We start from the raw sequence: 13,511 nt of genomic DNA, 5'->3' as shown, positions 1-13,511 counted from the left end.
ACCCTATACAAATGTTCCTTCAGGACAGAAAAGAAGTCCATCTAAAATGAAGTACTAAAAACCCAACCACACTTAAATTGCTTTGGAAGAAATTCTCTGGCTAATAACATGAACGTTCTGTTTCTGTGATTACATGCCATCTTCAGCGAGAGTTTACAGAGCTGTTTTCTCTCTTTTCTTTTTCAGTTTATTGTAAGCATCAGTCACCAACCTGAAGACAGACAACTCCAACCTCCCATCACAGAGGAAAAACTTCTGTGGAGGACAGCTGCAGTGGGACACTCAGGGAGGCTGAGCTCTCTCCGTTCATCTTCTTTTTTTTTAAAGGTTAAAAAAATATCTCCTGCAGTCTTGCAGACAGAGATCCTCTTAAGTCATTCACACACTTCTCATTCTTGCTTGATTTCTGGAATTTTCCACTGGTGCCAGAAGCTCCATCTGGTGGGTGTGTACTCTAACTGCATAACTAAAAGGGAATTAACTATTTCCTTAACAATTTCTGCACAGCAGTGTAAGTTTGTACATTGTGCAATTTCTCTGCTGCAGTGTAAAATACAAGACAAATTCTGGCTGCTCCAGGAACCATAACCCCTTTTTTCTTCATGAACAACCTGTTACCTTGCACTCTACTGAGAACTTCTGCTTGGTTTTCTTATTTTGATAACACAGGTTGATGGTTTTTAAAAATAAGCCTTAGCCAACTCAGAATACTTTCTGAAGAAAAAGATTTTGAAAACACAGACAAGAAAAGCAATTCTGATAATCTACTGCATTCTCAAAAGCAGCTTTAAATTGCATCCATTCTCTAGGGCATGCTATACTTCAGTGCATAGGTAATTTTGAATTAGAGGCACCAGCAGCTCAAGAAGTAGGCTTCCCCACCTACTGCCATCTTTAATAATATCTTTCGTTGCTGTTCACATATAAACATTTATATGCATCCATATATGTGTAATGGAATCAGTATGTAATACACATGCTCAGTACAACAGCCTTGTTAGTTTAGGGCTATTACAGATTTGTTTGAAAGGCACTAAAGCCTGCCTACCTTACAGCAATTTGAAATTGAGACTGGAGGTCAATGAAGCGTGAAGGATATTATTTGCCTACACCATGATATCCACACTTCAGCGTGCAGGAAAAAAAGGCCACATGAATACGCTTTACCAGTTCAAAACGTCATCTTTGACTGTAGCTAAGCACAAACAATCCCGTATCGAAAATTTTGGAAACAGAAGCATGTTTCATTTAGATTTTCAATCTAAAGCTCAAAAAAAAAAAAAGTAAAATGTTCAAAAATAAAGCATGCAATCAACATACACATCATTTATGACTAGATTACACCGACTGTAGAACTACAATCAGAAATTACAAATGCTAGTCTTCTCTATCATGCTTTGCTGACACCACCGCCGTGTCAGCACAGGGCTCGTGCAGCAGCCACAGCACAGAACTGATTCAGTGGCAGCAGTCTTCAGCCAGAGCGCTTCCTCCTCCGCAGTGCTGCTGCTTACACAAGTGAAGCGGTAGGAAGCATGGCTTACACCACCCCTTGCAGAGGCAGCACACAGTTATATTTAAACCACTGCTGAAACTGCATCCCTTACAGTGCCCTACTGCAGAATGCATTGCTTGCATGCTGGTGGAAGTGGCAGAACAACAAAACACAAGAGAGCATACAAACACTTTCCCAAGCTCATCTAAAACCCTGCCAAAACATGTTTTCTCAGACAGCGGATAGATTAGATACTGAAAGGATCTCACCAACTGTCTAGCATGAAAGCATTTAACATGTAAAAATAGACTGTGAAGTATGCTGATGCTAATTGTTCTTCCTTTGCCTTGCCACTTCACACACTATGCACAAATGCTGGCATTACACAATGGGGTAAAGTCTGTGAACAACAGCTTAAAATCAATCTTACCACTCCACGTTTCTTACCTCGTTCCCTTTCTGTCTAAGCATAGCTCCCAAGTGCTCCAGTCCCTGACTACATTCCAGCGTTAATCCACCTCTGCTACTGCTGTCTTCCGTCTGACTCGGGAACCTTCGATATTCATAGCAGCAGCAATGAGGAAACAAAACAAAACAGAAGGTCAGAAACACAATGAACTTTTTTAGGGAGAAAAAAGAAAAAGCATTTTAAGACAAATATTTTGCCTACTTCAAGAGATTTTTGCCCCCATACTGTTGCTGCTATGAATCTGCATCACTAACAATTCCTTTGGCCCAGATGCACCACAAGCAGAGAACTATGAGATCCAGAGGCACATCAGCAATCAATACACAGGAGAGAAAAAAGGGGTGAAGGAAAGAATGGCTGAGGTGTGAAGGAGGGAAAAGGAGCTGGAGGCGGGGAAGGATCAGCAGCCGCTGGCGCCAGGCCAGAGAGCATGCCAACCTACACAGACAGGACAGGGGAGGTAATGAAAGTCACTTTGGTGGACAGGCTGTCTGCAGTTACTCAAATTCTGTTTCTTGCAAATTAACATGCTTCTTGAAAAATGGATTTTAAATCAAATATTTTGCCACCGGATCTGGTCAACCAAGAGCCTGCAGGTGTGATTATTCACAGAGACAATCACAGCGCTGTAGGACCCAACCACAAGAACCAGTTTTTGGTCAACCATCTTTAATGCCATCTTTAAAACAAACGAACAAGAAAACCCAACCCCAAGGATATAAAGAGCAGTAAGCACAAAGTGATTCACTACAGAAAGCATGGAACTCATTCCACTCTTATTTAAAGCCATCAACTGTCGTAACACATTCAAAAGCACTCCTGTGTTATTTTGCAGTAAGAATGAGATGCTCATTTTGAGACCCATTTTGTCTTTCAACATCAGTTCTGAAGAATATGTATTTTCTCTTTGCAGGCACACAGCCCTCGGGTAGGTAAGTAAGAGCCATGCCCTCCCGGAAACTATTCACATCTAGAACACGAGTCTGGTTCTTGTACCAGATCCTGAAAAAGCCTCAAATGAGCAGGCCAACCTGACTACCAAAGCAAGGGCATTTTTTCCCCAAAACACATCATGTCAATCAAAACAAACCTTCCACATACGCACAAAAAACCTCCTGTATATACATATACACACACATATATATTTAAATTACATCAATATAATTAGGATTCTTTTTTTTTTTTTTGCTTCTAATGCATACAGATGTTTATATTGCCTTATCAGAACAATGCTGTCTATTCTCACCTCCATAGCTCATGCTCCCTTATACCGTTAAGAAGTGTACCAACATATTTATGTGAGCAGGACTGCCTCCATGTCAAGGATTGTAATGTGAAATTATGCTAACAAAATTCTATCTGGTATGAAGAAATGAAGAAGAGCCCATCTTAGCCATCCAAAATGGCATAACGTTTGTTTAGCTGCAGCTGTTACACTTTTAGAAAAGCAGCACACCGGCATTTCAAAGGGCGAAATGAAAAAACAACAGTAAATGCAGCACTGAAATGCAGCACTGAAATGCAAACTGGGCTGCACCCGCAGACACAGCGCAGCCCATCCCTGTCCCCGCACAGCCCTGCAGGCGACAGCCCCACGGCCCTTGCCCTGCTCCCACTGCCTTCACACTAAAGCTGTCCTCACCACACCTGGCACTGCTCTGTCCACTCTAAACGTGCAAGTTCTGCATCTCAAAACAACTCCAAATACTAGAACAAAAATAACTTCCCAATTCTGAAAAACAGTCAGTGAAGTTCTAGCTCTCAGTGGTACCTGCAGCCGCCCCAGAACAAAATGCCTTTTCCCCCATCTTACCACAGAATCCCATCTTACCATCTGTGGTTGCATCTATCAGAGCAGCTGCCATCATAATTGCAAGTTATGAAGAAGACATTTGCACTGCATGACTTTTGACTACCAACATGATCCCGATATTGTTCTGTATTGCAAGAATACCACTTTAAACTTCAATATTTACTTTCAATATTTACTGTTTTTTTATGGAGGAGGAAAGCTGGGCTGTAAATAATCACCTATCGTTCCTTCTGCAGTGTGACAGAAACACAGCTTACCTTACGCACAAAAGGAGCCCCAGCACTGCCCTAGGAATGCATGTGGCATCTCCTTCAATTTTAACACTGAGTGCAGAAACTGCGGAGCTCAGATTGTTAAGCACCCAACAACACTTTACAGCACTGCCAAATGATTTCCATGCTTAATTAAAATGCTGCTGTAATATACCACGGTGACACGTCCAATTCCAACAACGCTACTGGGCATCTTCCAACAACTGCCAGCTTCTATCCTACACACAGGGAAGGATCAGCTATCCGCCCCATCCTGAGACACGCAGCCTCCCCAGCTGTTGGCTGTGCAGCACACATCTCACCCGCAGGGCACGCAGCTCCCAGCACAGCCGCCTTGCTGTGCTGCACACACCTCGGCCCGCAGGCCGCTCTGCTCAGCGCCCACCCTGCGTGACCTCACGGAGCGACTTCCACACACAGCGACTTTCTCACCCCAGCAGTTCCACACAGCACTGCCACATAAGGGACAGTAACCTAACAGAGGTACAGCTTCATCCAACCTGTATACTGAGCCAAGGCTTCGAGTTAAAGATAATGGTTTGTTTCCTAATGAGGCAATACTAAAGATGTCTCCATTTGCAGCAATCCCACTGAGTTGCCTCCAAACACTTCATTAACAAAAAGACTTTTTCTTCTTCAAAAAAAGAAAGAAGTTCCTTGAGAAGGAACAGCATTATTTTAATGTAGGGCAGTTTACCATCAAGACAACAAAAACATTCAGGTTGGTATTACTTCGGAGAACAAAGTGTTGGTTGCATTTCAGAAAGGACAGCTCTGTTCTGACTGAGGTTTAGGTAGAAATGTACTGCAGACATCTTCAGCAACAGCCAGCAACTCCAGCACAGCTCTCATCTGCTGTTGTGCCTTTTCAGTGCTGTAAGATTTCAACACGTACAGCAGTCAGCCTGCTGACACCAGACTGCTCAGCAGCTGTCAGAGGAGCCAAGCTCCGGTTCTGCTCCAAAACCAATGAATGCTGTTTTTGAACAGGACGGTCCACCTCTGTCACACGGAAAGACAACAGCCCGCACAGCTGCACAGCCCCACAGCTGTACAGGCTCCCAGAAGGTCCTGTGGGAGGTCCGCATCAGCTCTGCCACACCGACAGGTAGGGATCACATCTCCACTACCTCACGTGCACCTTTCACCTCCGGGACTAGAAAACAGCAGTAAAAACGCATGAAAACACAGCTAGTAAAAACAATCTGGAAAGAACACCAATTCTTCTAGAAGGAATCCTGCACATCTACCGACCAGCACCAACAAAGAACATCGCGATGGCAACAACGTCTGCCTTCCCCAGCGGAGCTCAGGACCATCCTGGAGCGCAGAACTTCCTACGGCCGCCGCCTCGCTCAGAAAGCCGCGCCACTGAGCAGGGCCGCCGACACCGCCGGATCCCGCGCCAACCGGGCATCCTCCGAAGCCCTCCGTGCGCTCGATCCCCCCCCGCCCCGCGACGCGGCTGGCCCCGAGCCCCAGCCCCGCGCCGACATCCCGGGACGGCGGGGATCGCGGCGCCCCGCACCGGGCGGCGGCACTCCGGGGCCGCAGCGCGGCCCTCCCTCCCCCGCCGCAGCCCTGCCCGGCGGAACGCGCCCCCTGCTGCCTCCCGCACTCATCTCCCGGGCGGGCTGCGGTGCATTTTGGGTGGGGGCTGGTATTTTTCTGCCACGGCCATCCAGCGGGAGCGACAGCGCGGGTGTAACGCGGCGGGGAGGGGGTAGAGCGGAATGGGGGGGGAAAAAAAAAGGAAAAAGAAAAAGCAAAGAAACGAAAAGAGGGAGGGCTGCATCCGCGCTGCCCTCCCGCCCAGGCTGCGACGCGCGGTGCCGGCCGCGCAGAGCCGCAGAGCCTCGCCGCCCGCCTTTGTCTGAGCGGCGGAACGCGGTCCGGGGCCGCTCCCCTTCCCCGCCCGCGCTGAGCCTGGCCCGGACCCGCATCGTCGCGCGCCGCCCCCGCCGGCCGGGAGCGCGGCGCCGCACGGAGGGCGCCGGCGGCGGAACGGCCCCCGTGTCCGACGCGGAGGGCCGGAGCGGGGCCGGACTCCTCGACGCCACCGCTCTCCTTTTCGGAGGGGCCGGGGCGCGGGAGTCGCGGAGGGCGGGGGCCGCCCGGGCCGGAGCGCGGCGCACACCTACCTGAGCGCGGCTCTCCGAGCGGCGGGGGCGGGCGCGGTCCCGGCACCTCCGGCGCGGGGCGAGGGGCGCGGAGCCGCCTCCCGGCGCCGCCCGGATCCCCGCACGGGCGGAGCGGAACGCAGCCGGCGGCGGCGCGGGGGAGACAAAGGGGGCTGGGAGGCAGCGGGGAAGGAGGGGGCGGTGTGCGGCAGGGGACGCTACGGGGAGCGGCGGGGCGGCGGCGGCACTGGGCTCGGTCCCCGGGGCGGGGGGTGCGGGGCCGCGGGGCGGGGGGGGCTCCCTGCAGACAATACAGCCGGGTCCCTCCTGCCCAGAACCTGCCCTGGCCAAGATGGCGGCCGAGAAAGAGCGGAAGTGACGCGAGACTCTCATTAGCATACGGGACTCATTGTCCGGCGGGAGGGGACGGGGCCGCGGCCTGGAGGGGAGGGGTCCCGAGCCCCGCCGCGTTCCCGCCGGACGAGTCCCCATCCCCGCCCCGCGGCGCCCGCCCCGACGGCCGTGTGAAGGCGCGCACGGCCCCGCCGAACCGGCTGGGAAGCGGGCGGGGGGGGGGGGGGAGAAAGCGGAGGGCTCTCGCGAGAAGGACGGAGGCGCCGGCGGCGGGATCTACCCCGGCCCCGCTAGGAGGCGCCGCGCCCTGCGGCTGGGGCCGGAGCGGGAGCCGGCGCCGCCCGGTTATCCCTCCGCCGCCGCCAGCCGGGACTACATCCCGTCCTGGGGCCGCTGCCGCCGTCGGGCGGGCGGCGCGCGCCTGGTGAGCCGCGCGCCCACGTGACCGCGCGCCGCGCACGTGACCTCGGGGCCGTCGGCGCTCTGTCTCGTGCGGCGCCTCAGGGCGCGGCCGGCCGTCCAGCCTCGGGCGTCGCCGCTCCCGAGCTTCGTCGGTACCGCCCAGGGCGGGAGACTTCGAGCGGGGCGAGGTCACCCGAGGCCCCGAAGGTGTTAGGGTGTGAATTGGGGACCGGGTGTGCCAAAGGAGGGCGGAGTTCGGCCCGCGGCCCGTCCTGCTGCGCGCCCTCGGGAGCGCGGCCTGGGGCGGCGTGACGGAACTGAGGCGCGGCTGCGGCTTCGCAGCCCGATGGAAGCTGAGGGCAGCGCCGGCCGCTCCGCTCGGTGGAGCGACGTCGGATTTCAGAGCGGTGCCCGGGCGTTACGTGTGCAGCGAGGTCACCGCGGCCTCAGATATCGTAAAGCAGCAAATGGCCCCGCTCCCGCACGGCTCGAGTCCTGCTGGCCCCGTTGCTGCCCTGGTGGCAGTTCACACTAGCAGCTTTCGTGAAGGTTTAGGTGACGTTTTATTTGTCACCATTCCTTAATTTCCAGTTCGACAGCTTGCAAACCACACCTTCATTTCACCATGTGCTCTCGCTGTCTTTGCATCAGTGGCCATAAGAATCAGAAATTGATGGAAAGTCTTTTTCAACAACAGAATGGATGTACACAAAATTTAGCTGTGCTTCAGCAAATTGTGATTTAACATAAGAAAGGTGGGTTTCTGGAGCCCTAGCACCAGAAAAACAAATCCCTGAAGTCTGAAAGATGAATTTCAGAAAACACAGAAGTGCTGTAAGGTGAGAGGAACGAAGTTCCATGGAAAACAAAAATGAAATTAGAAATAGAAGTTAGATTTTATAGATAATTAAGGGGACAGATACAATGTTGAGTTTGTGTGTGACTAGTTGGGCATTCAGCAGGGGAAATCAAGAGCTTCTGGACATCTTTTCTCCTCAATTCTGGTAGTAAGTGCATCAGACTGTCAGCAGAACTTTGTCTCTTGTGCCTGTTCCTTGCTGCTCGCCAGAATGGCCTCGGCTGGCAGCCTGCTGGCTGAAAGCCCTCTGACCACTTCCTCAAGAGCTGACAGCATCCAGGAATTTCCATCTGGAAAAAGCTTCCCAGCCATGTTCTGATGATGGTACCCAGTCCAGAACTAGGGCCAAAACATGTAGAGAAAGCAAACTGGAAAGGGTTGCAGAAACTGGAATTTGGTGTGAGAGGAATTAAGTTGCATATGGATGGAAAGCAAAGCACCAGAATGCAAAAATAGCTGCTCAGTGCACAAGACTGGTGATGCGGGCAGAGTTTCTTAAGGCAGAAAGAAGAGCAGGAGGGAAAAATAATGTAGCAGCAACAGCTTGAGCAAGTGGGAGCCTGTTGCCTGTTTTGGCATAAATCCTGTGAGGATGGGACTAAGAAGATTTTGAGGTAAGGATAGGACAATATCTGTTGTAAGGATCCTGAAGTGATGGGCAAGATCTTGCTCTCATTTAATGAGAGTTTTCTGGATGATTTGCACAGTAGCACCATTGTCAACATTTATCAAGTTAAAAAGAAAGATGAGAGTAATACAAAGCTTGTATGAGAAGGTTGATTAGGAAGGTAAAATTCAAGCAGCAGGGAAGAAGGAGAAATAAGCCTTGAGTCAATTTTTCGGCTGTGAGGCTGTAAGTGAGGTGTACAGAATGAAACAAAATGTCATGATAATATTCTTAATATGCATTTTGTGTCATGGAAGTGGGTATTGTTTTTCACAACAGGCTATGACAACCAGTAAAATTGTAGCATTGTAGGAGGCTGAACATTTAACACTAGCAGCAACACAATTAGCATTCCCAAGTTGAATAGGTATGATTGAAGGTGTGCTGTGCTCCTGTTCAGGACAAAATTGTGCCCGTATTTACAATTGTATTAGCTTAGCAGCTTAGAGCAAACTAACTCAGCCAACTATCAATGGCTGTAAGCACCTACCGTAATTAATTATATAATAAATACAATTAAGGTTAATCCTCAGCAGTACTAAGAGCCCACAGTCTCACTGGGATGGAGCCCTCCAGCTCCTTTGTCATTTAAGACACTTCATCATCTGCCAGCATTCTCAATCTTCTTCCATGAAGACAACTTAGGCAAAAATCACCAGCAAGGAGCCAAATTCAGTCTGTATTGAGATGAAAGTAGGGAAGAACTTTGCCTTCACACTGAGCACTCCATTCCCTCCCCTCCCTTGCCTTTAAGAAAAAAAAAGAAAAAACAAAAAACAAAACAAAAAAAACAAACCCTCATATTGAGAAGCTCTGTGATAAGAGCTGTGTAGATTGATTTAGTTAGTTGGTTAGGATAACTAGGAAGGAATGTCAATCTCTTAGACCAGTAATAATTTTATCTGTCATAAACAACACTTAAATTTCACTTGGAAGCTGGTCAGTCAAATATGCAGGCCTTTGGAGGTGATGTTCTGCCACGACAAACCACACTGTTTTTGTGGATATAAGATTGCTACCTTCCATGTTGTCAGCACTTTCAAAATGAATTCATATTGAGGGTTTTCTTAATGAAAGATGTAAGCTAAAAGTGTAAGTGTACAATTAGACTAATAAATAATCAGACTTCTAACTTCAAAATTTCAATAATTTAGCATTCTCACACAACTTGTCTTTTACTTCTCCTTCATTCAAGCTCTAATACCAAGTAATAAAATTATTTTAACAGGATCAGCCCATCAAAAGTACCACCATATGCCTTCTTTGCAAGAGCAAGCAGAATGGAAAAATGGAGTAGAAATGAGAGCTCTCTGAACACCTATAAGCCACAACGTGAACTTCACCAGGTAGTTAGTAAATCTGGTTATTTGTGGATTGTTCTTGCACAGAAGTGGGGGGTGGAAGGCAGCTGGGCATTCTCTAGCAGCAACTAGGAGCTCAGTCAAGATCTTTCCTGTTCTGGAAGACAAAGGTAGAAGTATCATTTAGTGCTCAGATCTTTCCTTTTCTGAGAGCACATCATTTTAGGAACTAGATAACCATTCTCAGCCTCCCAGAAAACATCAGGTTCTCAGTTGTGTTCACTTGCTCCTAGAGGTGTAGGAAAACAAACCAAACAAAACAAAGAAGGATAAAAAGTGCTGAGGGCCAAACACAAGTCTTTTAAAATGCACCATTATCAATTTCTATTGAACTGCCACTACAGCTAACCTTGCAGGAATAACCTTCCATTTCAGTACCTTGCCTTTTGCTGCTTTGTTGAAATCCCTCTCTCTGGAGCTCAGTTTTCAGGTCTAATTTTGGATTAAAAGTTGCAATTCAGTTTTGTTCTCCCCAGTCCCAATTTACTTCCCTCTGAATAATAACAATCACAATACATAAGATGCTATGCATGGCCACTGTGCCTGAAGAAAAAAGGTGAAATTTGACAGGGTCACAAAGGAGAAAACGACGCTCCAAGAGTTTCTGTGCTTTATAGAAGTTCTGCAATTACCTTTTTTAGTCTTGTCTTCTACAGTGTGACACCTTGGGGTACTGTGTCATAACACATTGATAATGTCTGATAGGCAGCCCTCTTGTCTGTGTATGTTCTGTTCTTATTGATCCTAACGTTAAAATGTGCCTACTGCTCTGAAATGCTAACTGGTGAAAAGCTGTTGCTGAAGTCCAATGTATTGAACTCAGTAGGCAATCTGTCATTTAATTCAGTTGTGCCAAGATCTCAATCCATGCTTACACTAGTCATCTTGATAGACCTTTAGATAAATATTATTGATTAGTCATTGCTGTTTTTTACTGTTGATACATGGCTTTCTACACAGTCCATTGGAAAATCTGTTCTATTGTATTGCCCATACTGGAACTAGGCACATCTTTATTGCAGGCACACATTAGAGATGCACATTTTAAAAACAAACCAAAACCGAAGCCAACTTCCCACTACTTCAGATCAGACAACTCTTCACCCCAATACCCCAGTGAAATAAAATAGCGGTATTATTTTGCTATTGATTTGCAGTTCAGCTGGATATGTTAACCAGGGCTTGGTTGTGAAGAAGTGGTTGTCCCAGCTTCAGGACCACAGTGATGTAGTCAGAAGGATTCAGCTTGTCCTCGTGCGATTCATGTGACTGAGACATTCCACATCTCAGGGCATGAGCTTTTGAATGTGTTAAGGGCATGAGGAGACCAGAGCTGCTCACAGCCAGCAGAACACTTGATCAGGTCCATTGACAGTAGGTGATACCGACTTCAGCAGCCCCCAGTAGTGTGTTTCTTCCCAAAGCTTGGGCGTTGGTTTCTACAACAAACATCTTCAATACAAGCTTGCTTAGGTCATTTAGCACAGCTCTGACTAGAGATGAAGATTGAAATGTCTTCACAAACCACCCAGAGTGCAAGCACCTCACACAGGTTAATATAATGAGCTGTGTGAAACACTATGCAAAACTTTGCAACCTGTTCTGTAACATCAAGTCTGTTGGGACTGCATTCTTGAAGTTTGGCACACGCTTTGGCTTCCGTCATGGATTTGAACAACTGAGCCTGGTGTGTGAGTCTGTTCACACATCACAGTGACCCACTAGTCCATAATAACAAGAAGAGGTCTCTTCCCCATAGCCCTGCCTGTTTGCCAAAGGAAGTAATCAGCTTGCTGCTCAGGGGAAAGGATGTATTACTGGTAGAAAATGTGAGTTACCTTCCGCTCCCTCTTCATTGGCATGCCCAACCAAACGCAGCCATGATATGCACAGATTTAAGCCGGGAAGGAAATAAAGCTCCTGTTCTTGCCAAACGATTGAGTGCTAGCAGACACAGATTCTTAAGGAAGTATAACAGAGAAAGTAAAGTACATTAGCAGCACATTGTGCTTTCATAGGAAATGAATATGGATGTAATTAAGAAAAGCTGATTTATGCGGAACTGTAAAACCAGGGACATAGAGTGAAAAATTTCCTGTAAATGTCAATTCAGAGTTTTGTGGTGGCCAAAAACAAGGCAAGCAGCATATTGCAATGTTACTAAGAAAGGAACTGAAACCTAAAATGCCGCTGTATAAATCCCCAGTACGCATTTAAGACACTGCATGGAGTTCTGGGCACTCAACCCCTAACAACAATAGAATTGTAATCTGTTACTAATATTCTGAGTAGGTGGTGGCTTCTGTCTGAGGAACTTAAAAAAAAACAACAAACAGGACTGAGCATAATGTGGAGAAAAAGCAGCATCTATAAAATAAAGCACGAGAAAACAGGGAACATCTGATGAACTTATAAGGTGATAAGTTTAAAATAGAGTACTTCACAAAATGCTTGTGCAAATTGCTGAACTCACTGCCACAGGATGCTGCAGCAGACTACAAAGGGATTCAAAAAGCAACCAGACTGATCCACAAACCATGACCATGTCTGGACCTTTGTAACCCTGGCCCTAGAAGACCCTGTACTGCTTAGTGCTGGTATGTTTGGGCAAAGATCATAGTAGCTGTATTTCTTACTGCTTACAGACAGCACAGCTATTCTCACACATCTTGTATTTTAGGAAAATACTGGCCTGTATTTTCTTTCTTGTTTGTTTTATGCCAAGAATTTATATAAGCAGTCTTCCAGTACAAAGAGGCTTGTTTAAAAGAAGCTGAGAACAAATTAAAGTAACTCAGAGGGTTTATATTAATACCCCCAAACAGCCTAAGCAGCACTATGTGAGGGCTATTTCAGCCCATTTTGTATTTAAAAGATACTAGCTCTAGTGAAGAAGGACTTCTAATAGAACTCTGACCTCTGGCTACACTTCTACAGTATTTATTTTTTACAAATTTTCACAGCAGTGCGTGCAGAAGGTCTTGGTTAAAAGCAGTCTTGGAGCTCGTTTTTGAAGTTTTCCTACATAAAGAACACTTACTCGAGTACTGGTGAGGTTCTGAAGCGCTCCAACAGGGAAGATATTAGAATCAGATGTTTTTAGTCACCACAGTGACTGAACATTAACACAACACTATTTTATGATTCCTCCTCATGTGCACAGAGGGCCAAGCACACGAGCAGCGGCTCCTTCTCAGCTCAGGCTTTTTAAATGCACAGAAAGGAGATGTTTGAAAGAACGGAGCTACTCTGCAGCTGGCATTTCAGCAGTGCAATTCTTAATTCTGCTTCTTTCCCCTGGATCCATGTTATCATTCGTCACTTTCAACAGCATTTTCTACCTCTGCACTGGCGCCGTGGAAAGCCTGCCGTAGGTTTTCCTTTCTTTATGACTTAATTCAGTTACTTTTAAGCAGTCAGAAACTGCCTGCCAGCCCGTCATGCTTCCAACTTGCACATACCATAAACCACAGAATACACTGTGTATGGTGATCCTAATTTATATGTAAATCATCTTACTTCAAACACCATCTCAAAAGTAGACACAATGACTTTGCAATTAAGGAAATTTACCAGGCATGTACATTCCAATTCACAGCAGTTAGATCACAAAGAACTAATATAGTGGACATCAGTTACACACAAGTCTGAGAAAATATGATCTTGCTGAGGCTCAGCATGTATTCTTGTGAAAATTGG

Source organism: Tetrao urogallus (assembly GCF_951394365.1).
Source record: "Tetrao urogallus genome assembly, chromosome: 16".
In the NCBI taxonomy this organism is placed as follows: domain Eukaryota; kingdom Metazoa; phylum Chordata; class Aves; order Galliformes; family Phasianidae; genus Tetrao; species Tetrao urogallus.
Note: the sequence above shows the minus strand (reverse complement) of the source record.